Source organism: Plutella xylostella, chromosome 2 (assembly GCF_932276165.1).
Source record: "Plutella xylostella chromosome 2, ilPluXylo3.1, whole genome shotgun sequence".
NCBI classification, from domain to species: Eukaryota; Metazoa; Arthropoda; class Insecta; order Lepidoptera; family Plutellidae; genus Plutella; species Plutella xylostella.
The window spans coordinates 3,804,935-3,821,550 of record NC_063982.1 but is presented as its reverse complement, the minus strand read 5'-3'; the positions used below and the strand labels follow the sequence as shown (position 1 = coordinate 3,821,550).

At 34.7% G+C, this 16,616-nt stretch overlaps 1 protein-coding gene across 2 annotated transcripts in view; it reads left to right on the top strand.

Moving 5' to 3' along the window:
• LOC105381319 overlaps positions 1-16,616 on the top strand; it is a 57,172-nt gene that overhangs the window by 1,097 nt on the left and 39,459 nt on the right. The window lies entirely within an intron of this gene.

The following is a 16,616-nucleotide window of genomic DNA, read 5'->3' as shown; positions in this document are numbered from 1 at the left end:
CCCCAGCAGTCCTACAGTATAACTTATTTCATAACTGTAAGTTGCTTAAGTTTATTTATAAATTTTTGGACACGATCAGCAGTCACATAACAGAACATAAAAGGATAAGCATTGGGCATCTATTATTATGAATACCGCGTTATGTCACACATTCAATTTCTATAAGCGTTTATGTCATATTTAACGGTCTTATGTGCAATACCTACACCATTTTTGGGATGCTATCGTGCAAATATGTAGTAGGTATCTAATATCCTTGCCATGGCAAACCAAAAATGTATATAGTGAAATATTTACACAAAAGAAAGATCACAAAATTGTCATAACATTTTAATTACAACGATCTTTATCGTGCATAAGATTTATTAAGTCTTCTTGTAGTATGTTGAATGTTTAAGATACAAGGCATACGGTATTAAACATTCTTCTAACTACACCATAAACCACTATACTTCGTGAGTGGCTTTTTATCAAACCAGGAAACAAACTCGCATCGATTCTATCAGTGAAAGTATGAAAGTATGTTTCGTGCTTTACTGTTTAAGAACACGACGGCTTAGGTAAATTGAAATTCGTGGAATAATAGGGGGGTGTTATACTTTTGACGCGTATATTATGTCAAGTACCTTGCCGCTGTACTGATTTTGAGGTAACATAATCTTGCTGATAGGTCACGGAACACTACAAATATGCACGTATAACCCTAAATTCAAAGTAGACGTATAACGTATATTTTGAATGACATACCAGATAGTAAAACGAAATATCTTATCAATTTACGAGCTATGTAGCTACATGATGTCCAAACCATAATGAGGTTTTAGTTTGTGACTAAAAGGCAGAATGTTCCTTTTCTATTATTAGCCAGCGATAAATAAGCTATTTGGTCCCGGGCAGAACTAACACATTGGCTGCTTTTTTTCCCGGAATCCCAGCGGGAAAAAAAAGGTGGTGTAGCAGTAAAACGTTAGTATTCGTCAAATGTATGCAACTTTTACCTGTTCCATTGTCCGATTCCACTGTCCTCAATAATTTTACACACGCTAAGGACATTCAATGTTCACATACAAATTCATGGAATAACCTTTTTGCTTTGGCGTATTCGGGTAAATGGCCACTAATGATCGGTCTATGATTGGTTGTTTGGTAGTGTTTAGTGCAAGTGTCTATTGTTCGGTTAATTAAAGTTTGTCGATAAAATTATTATCGGTAGAGTCCGCTGCTTAAATTTATCATACTTAATTATTTCTTCAACGAAAATATACACAGAAATGAATTAAAAATACAGTTTGTTACTAAGTAATAAGTTTGTAATTAAAGTGAACATTTTACATGCTATAGAAACTTTCGGTGCAAACCGTAACATGTTTCATAACAAATTAGTTTATAACCTTAAAAAGAATAACAACAATAAAACAATCGCCATTAAATTAAAACCTTACACTAATTTAGATACCAGCTAATGATCGCATTCGTAAAAATAACGCTTTAATACACAACTAATAATTTATATTTCGACGTCAACACAAGCACTTTCGTTCAAACACAATGGTTCCCAGATCGCATCTGTTCTTCTGCTACGCATCTATAATATAAGTGAAAAGTAGATTTTCACTCGAGCTGAAATCCCACGATCTTGGGATGTAGAAATTATTGTGTATTGTTGTTTTTTTGCGGGTTTTTTAGGGTGCTGATCGCTTGGGAATGCTCCGTGGCTGGTTGTATTGAAAGTTGTAGGCTGGTGACGAGTTCTGTGCAGCGCATTAAGTGGTTGTTGGCACATGGTTTCGATCTCAAAATAACACAATTCTTCGCTATAGTGACAATTATTGTGTACTTTTATATTCTTGTAATGTTCCTTCCTCGATATTTTTTTATTTATTAACACTTTATTGTATAAACAGTTAAAAAAATGTATTGCCAACAAGCAATTTCTTCCAACCAACCTTTGTTTGGTGGAAAACTAAAGTTTTTAAACTCCTTTAATACAATAAAAAGCTATAAGTATTTAATAAAATTAAACATAAAACTATGTGGTAATTACCTAAAGTAAAACATTTATCTAAGATAAAAACGAAAAAATTCAAACTAACTACCTATTTAACTTACATAAATAATAATAATACAAATAAATACACATACACCTAAATGACAAAATAGACTTAATATATATATGCGATATAATATATGTATAAAGAATGCTAAGGGTTAGTGTTATGATTTACCTCTAAAGCTACAATTGATTTATTATTTTTTCACACTTAGAAAATTTAAAAATATTACCGATACGACATATTTATTTTTACCACTGAATAGAGTGTACTTTGAAATATCAAAATCCGTAAAAAACGTTTTTCAAAAATTGGACTTGTTATTGTTTACCTCTGAGGTACAGATAGGTACATAATATAGGTTTAAATATTATATTAAGTACTCGTATGCTAGCGAAAAATAAAAGCACTGTAGAACAGAAACTGTAGAACTGTCCAAAAGAAACATACCCTTTTTTTAGATCTTCTATATTATATTTATTTGCTACACTTTACCCTTTACATCTAAATATCCTTCCACCCAAAGGTTGTCTGGAAGAAATCCCTTTTAGCGATAAGACCGCCATTTGTACATATGTGTTAGATTAAGTTTTGTATTGTCCATATTTTTGTGTGCAAATAAAGAATATCTTATCTTGTCTTATCTTATCTTATATTCTGTGGAAAATTGTCACCACCAACATACACCACGGGGACAAAACGGAAGGAAATCCAAAAGAAAAAATATAAATATCCGTGTACTTAGACTACTTAGGTATGTGTTTCTTTAGGAAATTTGTAAATTTTGACCAGAAACTCGTTTTTTGTTAACGTTATAATACATATGGTGATCTTTTCAGTGGCTCTCTATAGAAAGCCCAGTTTGCCAGCTATGATGATGATGATTATCTAAATCAGGTGGTAACTCGCGTATTGTTCTACTCTATCTCTAGATTCACATTAAGTAAGTATTGTTATGTAAGGTTCGTCGGTATTACCTTTCACAGGCATTAGCACCGTCCTTTTACAAGCTTTCTTTCCTTCATACAGAATTGAGAAAAAAAATATACACTCGCGAACAATGAAAAAGTTCCAGTGACGTAGCAACAAATTACTCCTACAGTCGTCGAAATATAATAGGCCCGTTAGGACAGCTCGAAAATGTATGGGATGACAGCTGGTGGCAAATCTAAATCATAAAAAATCTAAACAATAAGTAACTTTTGGTGCTTTAAAAGTTCTTTTTTCTTTCAGCCGTTAAAAAATAAGGCAGGTTATGTGTCTTTTTATGTATTTCATCAAGTAAATCAAGAGTAAATAGCAAAGTGTAGTACTTAGTCTAATCGGGCCTATAATAGTTCCACGACTGTAAACGGAAAAGGCTAGCTTGTAATATCGAAATAGGTACATTTATTAGTGCATCAGAACACAACCAACTGAAAATTCAAATATTGTGTCAAAAAATTTAATAAAATGGTAAGTATAAAAATTGTGGCCATTTGGGGTCGGCAATTTTTAAGTAGAACTTTTTCATTGCTTTCGTTTGTACCCATTCATATAATGTGTCCACTTTAATGTTAATATTGTCTTTTGAGACTTGAGTTCATGAGAAAGCTATAAAGAAACGATTGTCACTTCGACCTTTGCTCTTTCTGATTGTTTTAGTGTTTACTTATTGATTTTCTCACGACTTCGTGTCTGATTTTGTGTCGTTAAAGCTAGATTTATGCTCAATCTTAAGAAGGTATACCTTTATAGAGATATCATGAAAACTCTATAAAGGTAACTTTGTAAAATGACTTAGTCATATGTAAAGGTATAAGGTAGTAAAGTTAATTTTATTGGATTGTTGTTATCACTTTTTCTGAAAGTATTAGATCGAATGTTTTTTAGCTGGACTAGGGTTAGTCACCCTGGTGACAGTAAGACAGCGGTCAGATTTACGTTAGTCACTGATTGCCAGTACCTACTTATATGTACTATACATACCAACACGCAGTAAACTATAAGAAAACCAGGAAAGCTTAAAAAGAATGAAATATATTATCAAAAACTGTATACATAAATCATAAAATATGTGTTGGTAATGATAACCTAGTGGCATTTTATGTTACACAACAAACAGACCAAACAAATAAATCATCTTCAGGTAAACAATACAATCTTCTTTACATAACACGAACTCATAAAAGTCTATTCAATTCACCTTCCTGAATTACGCAGAAATGTATGCCACTATGTCAGTCTGACCCTTAAACCTTAAACGCAAAAGTTCACATTCCATTGTTGTAAAATGACCAACAACAACAATGCACCGTAAAATTTATGTCAATTACCATCTATTTTCAACCAAATAACTAATCAATTGACACACAAATTCGTCCGAATTTCTCTCTAGAAAATATTGCATCACTAGACTCTTGGATATTGCATCATAGTTCGTTTTGACAGGTAGCCATCTTGTTATGCAAGCCGAAATGGAGGCTAGAAAGTCTAGCAATAATGGGTAGTTTGGCAAATTTGTGCTCTATTGTTTGGCGTGGACTATTTTCGGTCGCACTGTATAACCTATGAATTACCTCCTTTTTTGTTTAAGTCCTGACAAACGCATATAATTCTTATTTTTGTTGTGTCGGTAATAAACACGAGAACTAAACTAACTTAGGGTTAGTAGTGAATGAAGTGGTCTGTCATAAGTTATCTTCTTCTTCTTTTGGTACCATCTCCTAGGTCGGCAATAATTTGGCTTATTCTTTCCTTCGAGACTGCTGCTCGGAACAAGGAAGTGGTGTCGGTGTTGTCTTAAGTTTACACACATGTTTTTTTGTAGGTAATTGTTAGGTCACACACATTTTCGTTTGGTGTATCGCAGTATAAATTTTTGGTGTTTTTTTAGTAAGGGTAATTCGTATCCATACTTTTGTCTTTTGTTTGTTTGTTTTTGGCATTCGTACAAGCTCCTCTTCGTATCTTTACATTTAAACTATAACACTATTAAAATGCATACAGTCTACATTATTTAGCACTAAAATCTGGTTTTTAATCTCAGAAACGTGACTGACAGATTCTGAACAGATCGATTGTGTGACGTATCGTTCTATTGGCGGGTCAATTTAGTATCTGAGATTAAAAAACAGCCTTTATATTATTTAGCACTAAAAGATCAATTTAACTATAGCAATCGGATTTTAATACAGTCATAGCAACATAGGCTCAGCGACGCATCACGCTTGGCGATTGATTTAAGGCGAAGTTTTATTTATAAACGGAGCGTCGAGCGTTTTATAGTTGTAGTTATTTTGTGGAAAATTGTTCGTCTTATAATTTCTATGAAAAAATCCACCAGGAGTACTCTTAGCTGTGACGTATTTAAGCATGGCAATACAATTTTTTTCATTGGTTTTAGCCTGTAATTCAAGGTAGTAAGAGTTCAAAATAAGGTGGTAAATATTTTCCCTTTGCCTATTCACAATCACTCGCCACTACTAGAACGGAGTAAAAACTGTTATTTCCCCTACAGGAAATTTCAGCCTATGAGTTTATGCATAAACACACTTATGCATGCATACAGCACAAACGTACAACCGTATAACATTATCTTTTAATTGTAATTAGTTATATTCACACTTCGCCGTGTGACATTAATAAAGGAGCGTTTTTCCGCGGCCGCACAGCAATAAAGTCCCGGCCTTAGCGATACACACGCGACATAGTCTCACGCGATTTCGAGACCACACGAAAATCGAGAGTAGCTTCGACCAATAATACAAAGTAGCTAGCCTAATCACGCATGGCAGTTTGACTCGTATAGTTGACACTTAAAACTCAGTTTTGCTCAAGAAATTCGAGGCGCTTAGGATGTTTGAGTTGTTGCGTAATTCGCTGTATTTATTCGCGTAGAATGACGTTGTCAATTTAATAACAACAGTTAATTGGTAATTTTTTTAAAGGCAATATTTCCTAGTTCGGAATATTTGTTTTCCACTTTTGTGTTTAGTTTGAATTTTATGACTGTTATTATTGGCTCGTTAGTTGTAATTTAGTTTATAATGATATATCGAATTACAATGTACAGTATTGTATTGTAAATGAGAATAATTACTTCTTTAACGATGTGCTTTTACTAATTAAAATTAACATTATAAAGGTGTATGTTTATAAAGGGTACAATAAAAAAGTGACAACAACAACTCATTAAAACCGATGAATCACAAAAAATAAGGGTCACCGCACACTGTGCTCTCTATCAAGGCCGAATCGTAATCTTCGATCAAACGAATTTCGAAATCACGCTCGATCTTGACAAGCGATAACTTTTGAAAAACGAATCCGGAAGGCATTGGCATCTCTAGCAAGATTGATAATTGGAATTGATGATCGGAAATATCTAGTTTTTTGGTTAGCTAGGTGTTTCTGTAAGGAAATGTCTTTAAAATGTACTTAGGTAACGTACTATTTATAATATAACACACTACTACTATGTATTACTATATTGTAATTACTTACAACCATTCGACCTCAAAAAATCAAAAATAATTGTTTTTCACAATCATTAATTAACATGGTAATATACAGTAGAGGATAGGCTATAAACTCAGCGTCACACATCGCAAAGTCATAACTGCGAATATCACATCAATCACACGTAAATACTGCACACATCGCAAAGTTATAACTGCGAATATTACATCTGTGACACGTAAATACTTATCTCATGGCTGATTGATGTGAACAGTGGGTCAACAGGTTGAGTAAATAACAGTTATACAATATGTTACCGGCACGAGGAGTAAACAACTGTTATTCAACTTATAAATAACTTCGTTATTAAAGACATCGATACATACCTGTCTACATAAAGACAGAAGGAAGAATGAAAAACATGTTTTCGGATGAGGAGAATTATTATTGTAGTTTTCATGGTATGAAAATGAAAAATCACTTAGTCCGTATTTTATAGTATGGAAAAAAACAGTTAAAAAAACAAATAACTTTAGTGGTGTGGATTGATAAGTCAGTCATACTGTTTATAAAAAGAAGACTCCAATTAGCCCCAATATTTGAAAAAAATAATTTAATCGTTCAACTTAATATCGAGCCATTATCTTTTATTTAATCCTCAAATGTATTTATTAAACTTATATTAGGTATAATCTTACTTTTAGAAAATTATGTTTTATGGTTATTATAGAATAAAAAATAATTTAATTAATTTAATTTAAGTTTTAAATTAATTTAAGTTTTTTATCATACAATATTAAATGTTCATACAAAAGACATCAACGCGTTGCTTAAACTTACAATAAAATTAATATTAGCTTTTAGTTGGTAATATTCTAATGGGCTGTTAAATGTAATTAAATATTTCAGACGGCTCATTAAGCTAGCCTTTTCTGTTTAAGAGTAATTTGGAGCTATTAATTGTCACAGGAACTTTTTCATTGCTCGAGAGGGTATAATGGTTAAGTACAAAGCAAATAAAATAAAGTCCGTCGATTCGATTCTAGCCTATAGGGAAATTGCTATGATATGAAATTACAGAATTCATTATTTTAAATTTACTACAAGGTTAAAATTGACATTGAAATACACGAATTTGGACTCTTTACATCAGTCAAAAATATGAAATTCGTATATCACAACCTCAATTTTAAACCTATTGTAAAGTTTGGGGAATAGCCTCTAAACTTATCCAGGGAAATGTTTAACTGTATCGAAATGTTTGGCCTCACTGTCAGTCCGACCTACACGCCCGAGATGGCATTATAATAGTTTTGGCACACTTATGAAGACATAACACTTCGGAAGTCTACATTTCGTAAGACTCAGTCGGCATAACTACAACACACGATAATATTTGGCTTGGTTGTTACGAAACTGACAACATAGTCAATTACCTTTTTGTTCTGGTGTCCGTTTTACCTGTAGAGCTTCCACTATGTTATTGTATTTTTGACGTTTCCTTATGTCTGGTAAGTAAAGTAGGTTTTCCTTTGCAGTCGTCAAATATGTATGGGATTTCGAATGTCTAAAAACCAATAATATAATGGACAGAGTATAGGATAAGACTGGCATTTGCTTTGTTATTTAAAAAAAGTTTTTCAGTATGTTTTTCAGTTTTGTTGTTCCGGTCTGTCTAGTTAGATAAAGGATAGAAAGTGTGGAATATCCTTGTTTGCGAAGACCTATTGTTTACTTGCTATTTGTCGGGTGTTATATTTTTTAACTTGCAAGAAAAGATACGTGTTCAGTATAAGTTTTTGTGATATCTCCAACAGGTTGTTGTGGTTGCAATAACCTTGTCTTGGAGTAGGCTATGTCCTGCAGTGGAATATTATGGATTGTATGTTGGCGGTTTTTGTTACATTTAGCCCCTGTTCCACAATGTCTAGTTAGTGGCTACCTGTAAGATAAAATACATGCTGTCACTCTCTGTTATTATTTTTGTGACAGTGACAGCATGTATTTTATCTTACAGGTAGCCACTAACTAGACATTGTGGAACAGGGCCTTAATGTGGTGTTTATAATTTTTTTATTGAGGGTTTATTAAAACATCTTCGTTGATTCTACGATGATTTATTATAGAATTAACACCTATCAGAAGCAATATTTCAAAATTAGGAATCTAATCCAAATTCTTATATTTCTTTAAAAAAAATAAGATTCGAATCCTATATAATATAATGACATAAACGCTACATCAAAGTTGTGTAATATAGAAATATTTATAGCTATCATAAACTATAGGTGTTAACCGTTAAATTCGTATGAAGCATTTTATTTTATTGACCTTTTTTGAATAAGAATTCTTTTAAATGTCTTCTACGACTTAACGGGTTAGATGCATGTTAAGGCGATGTTACTTTTTCACATTTAGGGTTTTGATTGTAAGTTATAATACCTACATAATGAAATGAAAAATATGAATAGTAAGTATATTGTGAAATATGTGCAAAAAGTTAGACCCTGACTCGGGGGCTAAATCAGCGAGTTTCATTAATGAAACCTTAGTATTTTTCATAATGTCAAAATATTTATTAATAACAAAACAATTTGTGCCTTCAGAATCGATATCATTGTATTAGTCAAAACCAGATAAGGTATTTTTAAACAGAACAACCTTAGGTTAACCCCCCACCGTGCAAAAATATTAATAACTATTAATAATTGCAATATATTAAGAATTGAAAAAATAAGTGAATTAAACCACAAACATTTATAATTACATGATATTATAAATGTACAAATTAAAAACATTTCAATTCAATTGTAGGAGAATTTAGTTGTATCTGGACAAAATTTTCAGATCTACAAAAAATGTTGCGCATAATGTCGTATTGCCGAAGGATCTTACAGATTAAACACGTGAAATTTTCGAATGTGGTGTCAGTAGATGAAATTGAAGCAACCTATATCATGTGTATCAAACAGACGCAAGAATTTTATTTCAGTGAAGAGATTCGACAGTTAAAAACAGCAAAAACTGTGCAGAAGAAGAGTCAACTGCATACTCTTAATCCATTTTTTGATAAAGATGGTATTCTAAGGGTAGATGGACGCATTCATTACGCTCATGTAGAGTATGACAAAAAGCATCCCATAATTTTGCCTAGTAAATGTCATCTTACTAAGCTTGTAGTTTTGGATGCTCATAAAAAAACGCTACATGGCGGTCCACAGGTCATGCTCAATATCTTGCGATCTAAGTTTTGGATCATTCGCGCGCGTGATCAAGTAAAGAAGGTTTACAGAGAGTGCGTAACTTTTGTTGGGGCTAATATAGAGCTTAAAGAGATGTGTAATCGTGCAAAATCAGAGCTTCCAACCGAATTTGTGCAGTTGCTTGCATTGGAACAGACCAAGTGGCATTTTATACCACCCAGTGCACCCAATTTCGGTGGCTTGTGGGAGGCTGGAGTGCGCTCTACCAAAACTCACTTGAAGAAAGTAATAGGTGATTCTACACTTACTTTCGAAGAGCTTTCCACGGTGTTAACACAAATAGAGGCTTGTCTGAACTCGCGCCCGCTTACAAAGTTAAGTGAGAATCCTGATGATCCTCTTCCATTAACCCCAGGTAATTTTTTGGTCGGAGAGCCACTAATAGCTATTCCTGACCAAGATTATTCAGAAATTCATGTAACAGGGCTACAGAGGTGGCGATTAGTCCAAAAAATGGTAACTGACTTTTGGAGACGGTGGTCCAAAGAATATTTAGTTACACTTAACCAACGTTATAAGTGGACGCACCGTCAAATAGAACCCGAAATAGATGATGTGGTGATAATTAGAGAGGATAATTTACCACCAGCTAAGTGGTTGCTAGGAAGAGTGATTGCGAGGCATAGTGGTAAGGATGGTATTACAAGAGTAGTTTCAATAAGGTGTAAAAATAATGTACTGAAACGCCCCTGTAATAAATTGTGTATTTTACCAAAAAATTGATACTGTGTTCTTTTTTTGTATAACTTGTGTATAACTTAAAGTTTGTGTTCTTTTGAGCAGCTGTTGCTTATGTTATAGGTTACTGGTTGCAATAAATTGTCATCGCATAGTTATTAAGTAGTTATTCTATGTTTTTTTCAAGGTATAGTTCCTATTCATTTAGAGTATTGTCACGGTGGGCGGTGTTATTTTCTCTTGTTTTCTTTTATTGTGTTAAAGTTCTGTCAGCAAAGAGCTTATTAAGGCTGACGCCTTGGTGGGCGGAATGTGTAATTGTATAAGTTTTTAGTTTCTAATTTATTCCCGAGATGGCGCTGTCTAACCAATTCTACATCTCGGTATGGTTTGGTTTTGGATATGTCGTAAAAGAGTTGAATGTATTTTAATTGTTACCTACTGCAAAAGTGAATAAACGTGTCAAACAAATTAAAGTGAAGTTATCAATTACTTAACCCTAACCCGCAAGAAATTAAACAAACTACTGCGATGTTCACCTATTTGGAGACACCAAAATTTACTTAATAATTTGGATGCGATGATCAGAAATATACTAACCGAAATTCTAAATTGCCAACTGGATAACCGCAGCTGGGCCCAGGCATCGCTGCCGATACGGTTCGGTGGCCTGGGCATCCGCTCGGCGTCCAGTGTGGCCCTCCCGGCGTTCCTGTCCTCGGCACACAGCACGGCTGGCCTCTACGGAAAGATAATTTACCCATCGCTTGGCGATGCAGAGGTCACCTACTTGGCCGAGGCCAGGAGCGCCTGGTCAGATATCGCTGGCCCACAACAAGATGTCCCTCGACTACCGGAATCCCAGAGGCTGTGGGACGAGCCGATCTGCAGGCAGGTTCAGGAAAATCTCTTAGAAACTGCCACCAGCCCTGCAGACCGCGCCCGCCTCATGGCTTCTGCCGAACCGGAGTCGGGACATTGGTTGAGGGCCCTTCCATCTGCGAGTGTGGGCACACTGCTGGACCGCAACACATTTAACCTTTCTGTCTGTTTGAGACTAGGCTGTAAGACCAACGAGCCACATCGCTGCCGTTGCGGGGACCCCGTCGACCAGCTAGGTCACCACGGCCTCTCCTGTCAGCGGAGTGCCGGCCGATTACCCCGCCACGCGGCCCTTAACGACGTCATACGTCGGGCCTTTGCGAGCGCCGGAATCCCCGCCATTCTGGAGCCCACCGGCCTGGCGAGAGACGACGGGAAGAGGCCCGACGGTATGACCATAATGCCCTGGAAGTACGGGAAATGCCTAGTGTGGGACGCCACCTGCACCGACACAGTGGCCCCCTCCCACATCCAGGGTAGTGCCGCGGCGGCGGGCACGGCGGCGACTGCTGCAGAAAACCTCAAACGGCGCAAATACAACGGTCTGTCTGACAGCTACATATTTGTGCCGTTTGGGGTTGAGACCCTGGGGCCGTGGGGACCCGAAGCGCGACGATTAGTAAAAGAACTTTCGTCGCGCCTGGTCGAGGTATCAAGGGACCAGAGGGCTGGCAGCTATCTCAGCCAGCGCATCAGCCTGGCTATACAGAGAGGGAACGCTGCCAGCCTCCTCGGAACCATCCCGGGCGACGGCAGCGAACTAAAAGAAATATTCTACCTTTGATAAACTCCTGTTTATTAAGGGTAGAATATTTCCAGGCCAGTTATAAGTATTTTATATTATTATCATTTTTATTTGTAAAATATATAGATAGTTTAGTTAAATAATAAGTACTTAATATTTTATTTTAATAATAACTTCATGTACCTTCTCAGAACTAATTAATATAAGAATAACATTGTATCTTGAGGTAACACAAAGAGTGCCTAGTTCATAGTGCCCACAGACTATACAATATTCAATATTGTGTAAGGAGAACTGTAATTTTACAAACGCCACGAGTGTAATAAGTGTGATTATGGATTTACAGAGCATCGCCTTAAGAAATTTCACTAGTGCACTTGGCTCTCATAGTACATGCGAGCTGCATGCAATATTCTCGTCTCTTTTCCTCACAGGCTGATGCAATTATATTTCCGTCTCTTTCTCTGGTTCTAGTGTCATTGACATTAAATGCAGTTGGTACGGGTTTTCCAAATATTATAGGAAATGTATGCACGGTACTTAATTAGCATTTAGGCTAGTCAGATGTAGAGTTTATAGTTATTTTGTGTATATTATTGTAATTGTAGAAACGAATTGATTTTGAAACACCTGTCTTGTCTAGTTTTAGTTGTTTTTGTTGGGTAGATGCTGCATTCTGGATGAAAAAAAGCGAAGCTCTATGGTCCGGTTTTTTGATCCATAGTTAACTATAACCAGTAGTAAAGTCACGTGTCAAGCATGAATTAGAGGCACCTTTCGACCCCATAGAAATATTCATTGAAAAAAAAAGAGCTAACACCTTGTACTAATATACTCCCTTGCGGGGTAGGCAGAGGTGCATTACTGCAATTGTCTACAAAAATCAGTATAAAAATTCGTAAACAAATGTTGTATTGTTATGCTAAGTTTATGCAACGGTGCGAGTCGTCACTCCGCCAGGTGTTGTGTTTGACAAAGAAACACACAGATAGATGTAATACAGCCATAATTGTATAATATTACATACGGCCGTAATGTCTGCATAATATTGGCGGCCAGGGAAAGTGGGCTGTAGCGTTGGCAAAAAAAACCTTTTATTTATTTATACATATAAATTTCCAAAATATTATGAATACTGCGAAATATTTATTATATTTTATGTAAATAACATAATGTAGAACAGTAGCATAAATCATTCTTAGTATGGAATTTGAAAATAACAAAACTTATTAAAAAAACCTTAAAACTAAAACAGTACAAAGAGGCTTATAGCAATTTCTATCAGACAACCTTTGTATGGAAGAGAGTAAGTTTAAAAATGACTTATTCATAAATAAAACTGTTTAATAATATCGTTTGTCTGTCTGTCCCTGCCATGTAGCGTTTATGTTTAATTACCTATATATACAATTCCATGCCGCATCACGCGACCGATATTAAGTAACAATTACCTCATGACAAATGAAACAACAACAAATCACCAATAATATTTTGCATTGTTACCTGGACATAGACCTTTCTCATACACGATAGTTTTAAGTAAACTATAAGCATATTATGTAAAGATTAATGTTTTTTTAAATTTTTTAGTCTTTTAAAATTTGCCGACCGAATGGCGTAGTGGTTAGTGACCCTGACTACTGAGCCGAAGGTCGCGGGTTCGATTCCCGGCTGGGGCAGATATTTGTTTAAACACAGATATTTGTTCCAAGATGTGCCCATAAAATGGCAATAGGCCCGCCCCCTATTACATTAGGACTAACATAACACTCTGGCGAAAAGTGGGTGCAGCAATGCACCTCTGCCTACCCCGCAAGGGAGTACATTAGTACAATGCGTGAGTGTGTGTGTGTGTGTTTAAAAATATATTAGAACCGCAACAAGTACATGCCTATGTACAATTGTACACCCCTACGTTACCCCTATGTTAACCCTAAATTAGTATTCATGGAAATTGTGTAACATAAACATATTTTTTTATAATTTTCCTTGTTTAAGTAAGTTGTTTTGATAATAAATTCAAAGTGCTAATAAAATTTTGAACAGCACACAAAAATAATGCTTTTTAAAATAATACGTCGTGTGTTTGGTCTGGTTTGTTTTGCTGGCGGTACCGGTTAATCGTCGGGAAAGCACGGGGCGGCTGGTTGCATAATTTCGGCGCATTTAACCGATTTATGAATAGCCTCGCCAATTTTTAAAACGTGCGTATTAAGAGATAGAGCGTCATAAGTTATCATAACTTTTATAATTATGTATCAGACATACTGAAAACTATAAATGTGATCCCCTGATCCTTTTCAGATTCCCATTACACTTTTCTTACATCCTATATAAGGAACAGGTAAAATGTCACACTCCTTTCTTGTTCCAAATAGTAATGTATCTGTATGTTTGTATGTGCGTCTATTTCTGTCGTAGATCAAAGACCTGTAATCGGAAGGCGTCGTACAGTCACGACGTCGGTGCAAAGACACTTCGTGCGACAATCTCGCTAGGCCAGTTCGCTTTTTCTTTTTAGCTAAGGGTATACAGGGTGTTGCAAAAAGGGTATACTTAGCCGAAAGGGGGTGACTCAGCCCCCTGAGTCACCCCTTTTCTATTCTGAAAAATATAATTTGTTCTACGAGTTTTGGAAATTCACGAAAATAAAAAATCCTTTTCCATAGAAATTTAGTTGGTCACGCGACTTTTTACTTAATTTTGCAATACCAAGTATTTCCTACTTCTTTTTTAATGTCCTAGTATTGTACTAAGTATACATTTGCACAAACTGATTCATAAAATATTTCTACATGGGTTTTTTGTAGCAATCTTTGCTTTTGCCATTTTAACGTGAGGTAATACGTAGGTTGATACTGCGAATCGTTAAATTAATATCACCAACGAGATGAAATATGTGTCACAATCACAATGAGTCACCGAGAGTAAAAATATAGTATATAATATATAATATCTAATATTATATATTATTAGATATTATATATATATATATATATATATATATATAATATATATATATAATATATATATAATATATATAATATAATATATATATAATATATATATATAATATATATAATATATATATATATATATATATATATATATATATATATATATATAATCATGGAGGATATTATTTAAGATGTAGGTATTACTCTTATATTTTTCTGCTTTTTTTGTATGTGTGACCCCAAGAAGACAAATTTATATTGTATTTTATTGTTTACTAGTGAAAACTTGTAATTAGCTCTCTGTTGTCTATTATTTATAAGTATTTTTGTCAAAATAGCTGTAAGTTTTCCATTTAAAATAAAATAAATAAATAATAATAAATAAATATCCTCCAAAATACAGTCGCAAACAAATCGCAAACTGAATTTTCCATTTAGATCACAAACATACGCAACGTGTTCCAGGGTCCGTTAAACAACGTTTTAATACATTCAGTACCTATTTGATGTTTGAAAGTCAACGCTTTTATTATACGCTTTTTTATTAATCTTTTTTCAATTTTAAATGTTAAACTAGTCTATCTAGACAGTATGAATTTATTTGTTATAAAATGGCGTGAGCCTAACGTTTTAAAAAAGGTTTGTGAGACCTTCGTTTGATTGCGGGAATTAGTCAAGTTTTACGATGGCTCAATGGTCGCTCAACTGTGTTTGTGACATGAAACTCTAATCTCGGGTTATTATATTGTATTGACGTTGAAACACAAATTATCATTCACCTGTGTAACACGTCACAAGGGTTGTTCTCACCCCCATATGTAATACCCCCATATTTTTATTTACCTTATCGTGGTTACGTTTTAACCCCGGATTTTTAAGCTAACACCGTAATAAAGTCGAAATGACATCACGACAGCGCGATTTAATGAACATAATGAAATGAAAGTGGACTTTAAAATGTAAACTTTCTTCTCTTTACTAAAACGTTATAATTATTTTTATATAAATTTGCAGTTTAGTTGGAAGCCCCTGGCTCCCTATCGCGAACTTGGATTCAAATTAATAATAATATAATAATAATATGTGGGGACATCTCACACACGGCCACCCGACCCCAAGCTAGGCAGAGCCCGTGTTATGGGTATCGGACAGTTGATATATCTACACAAATACATGGATAGATACAATGACATATTAAATATAAATATCAACACCCAAGACCCGAGTGCAAATATCTGTCTTTAAACAAATATCTGCCCCAGCCGGGAATCGAACCCGGGACCTTCGGCACAGCAGTCAGGGCCACTAACCACTACGCCATTCGACCGTAAAAATTGTATTGACACTAATTACTCCGTAAATGTTACTTCGTTTGGGCTTCAACTTTAAAACTAGATGAGGAAGCCGAAATAGAGTTATTCATAGGTATTTTATTTTACTACTTAACCAGTTTCAATAAAATGTCCTACTCGTTATTATAACGTAATTACCTACATACTTATTTTTATAATAAGTAAGTCATTTAATTTGATATGAGTTGTAGATAGTATAAATACCTTGTGTGTGATATCTTATTTTGTTTCTTTATTCTTCTGTCCTA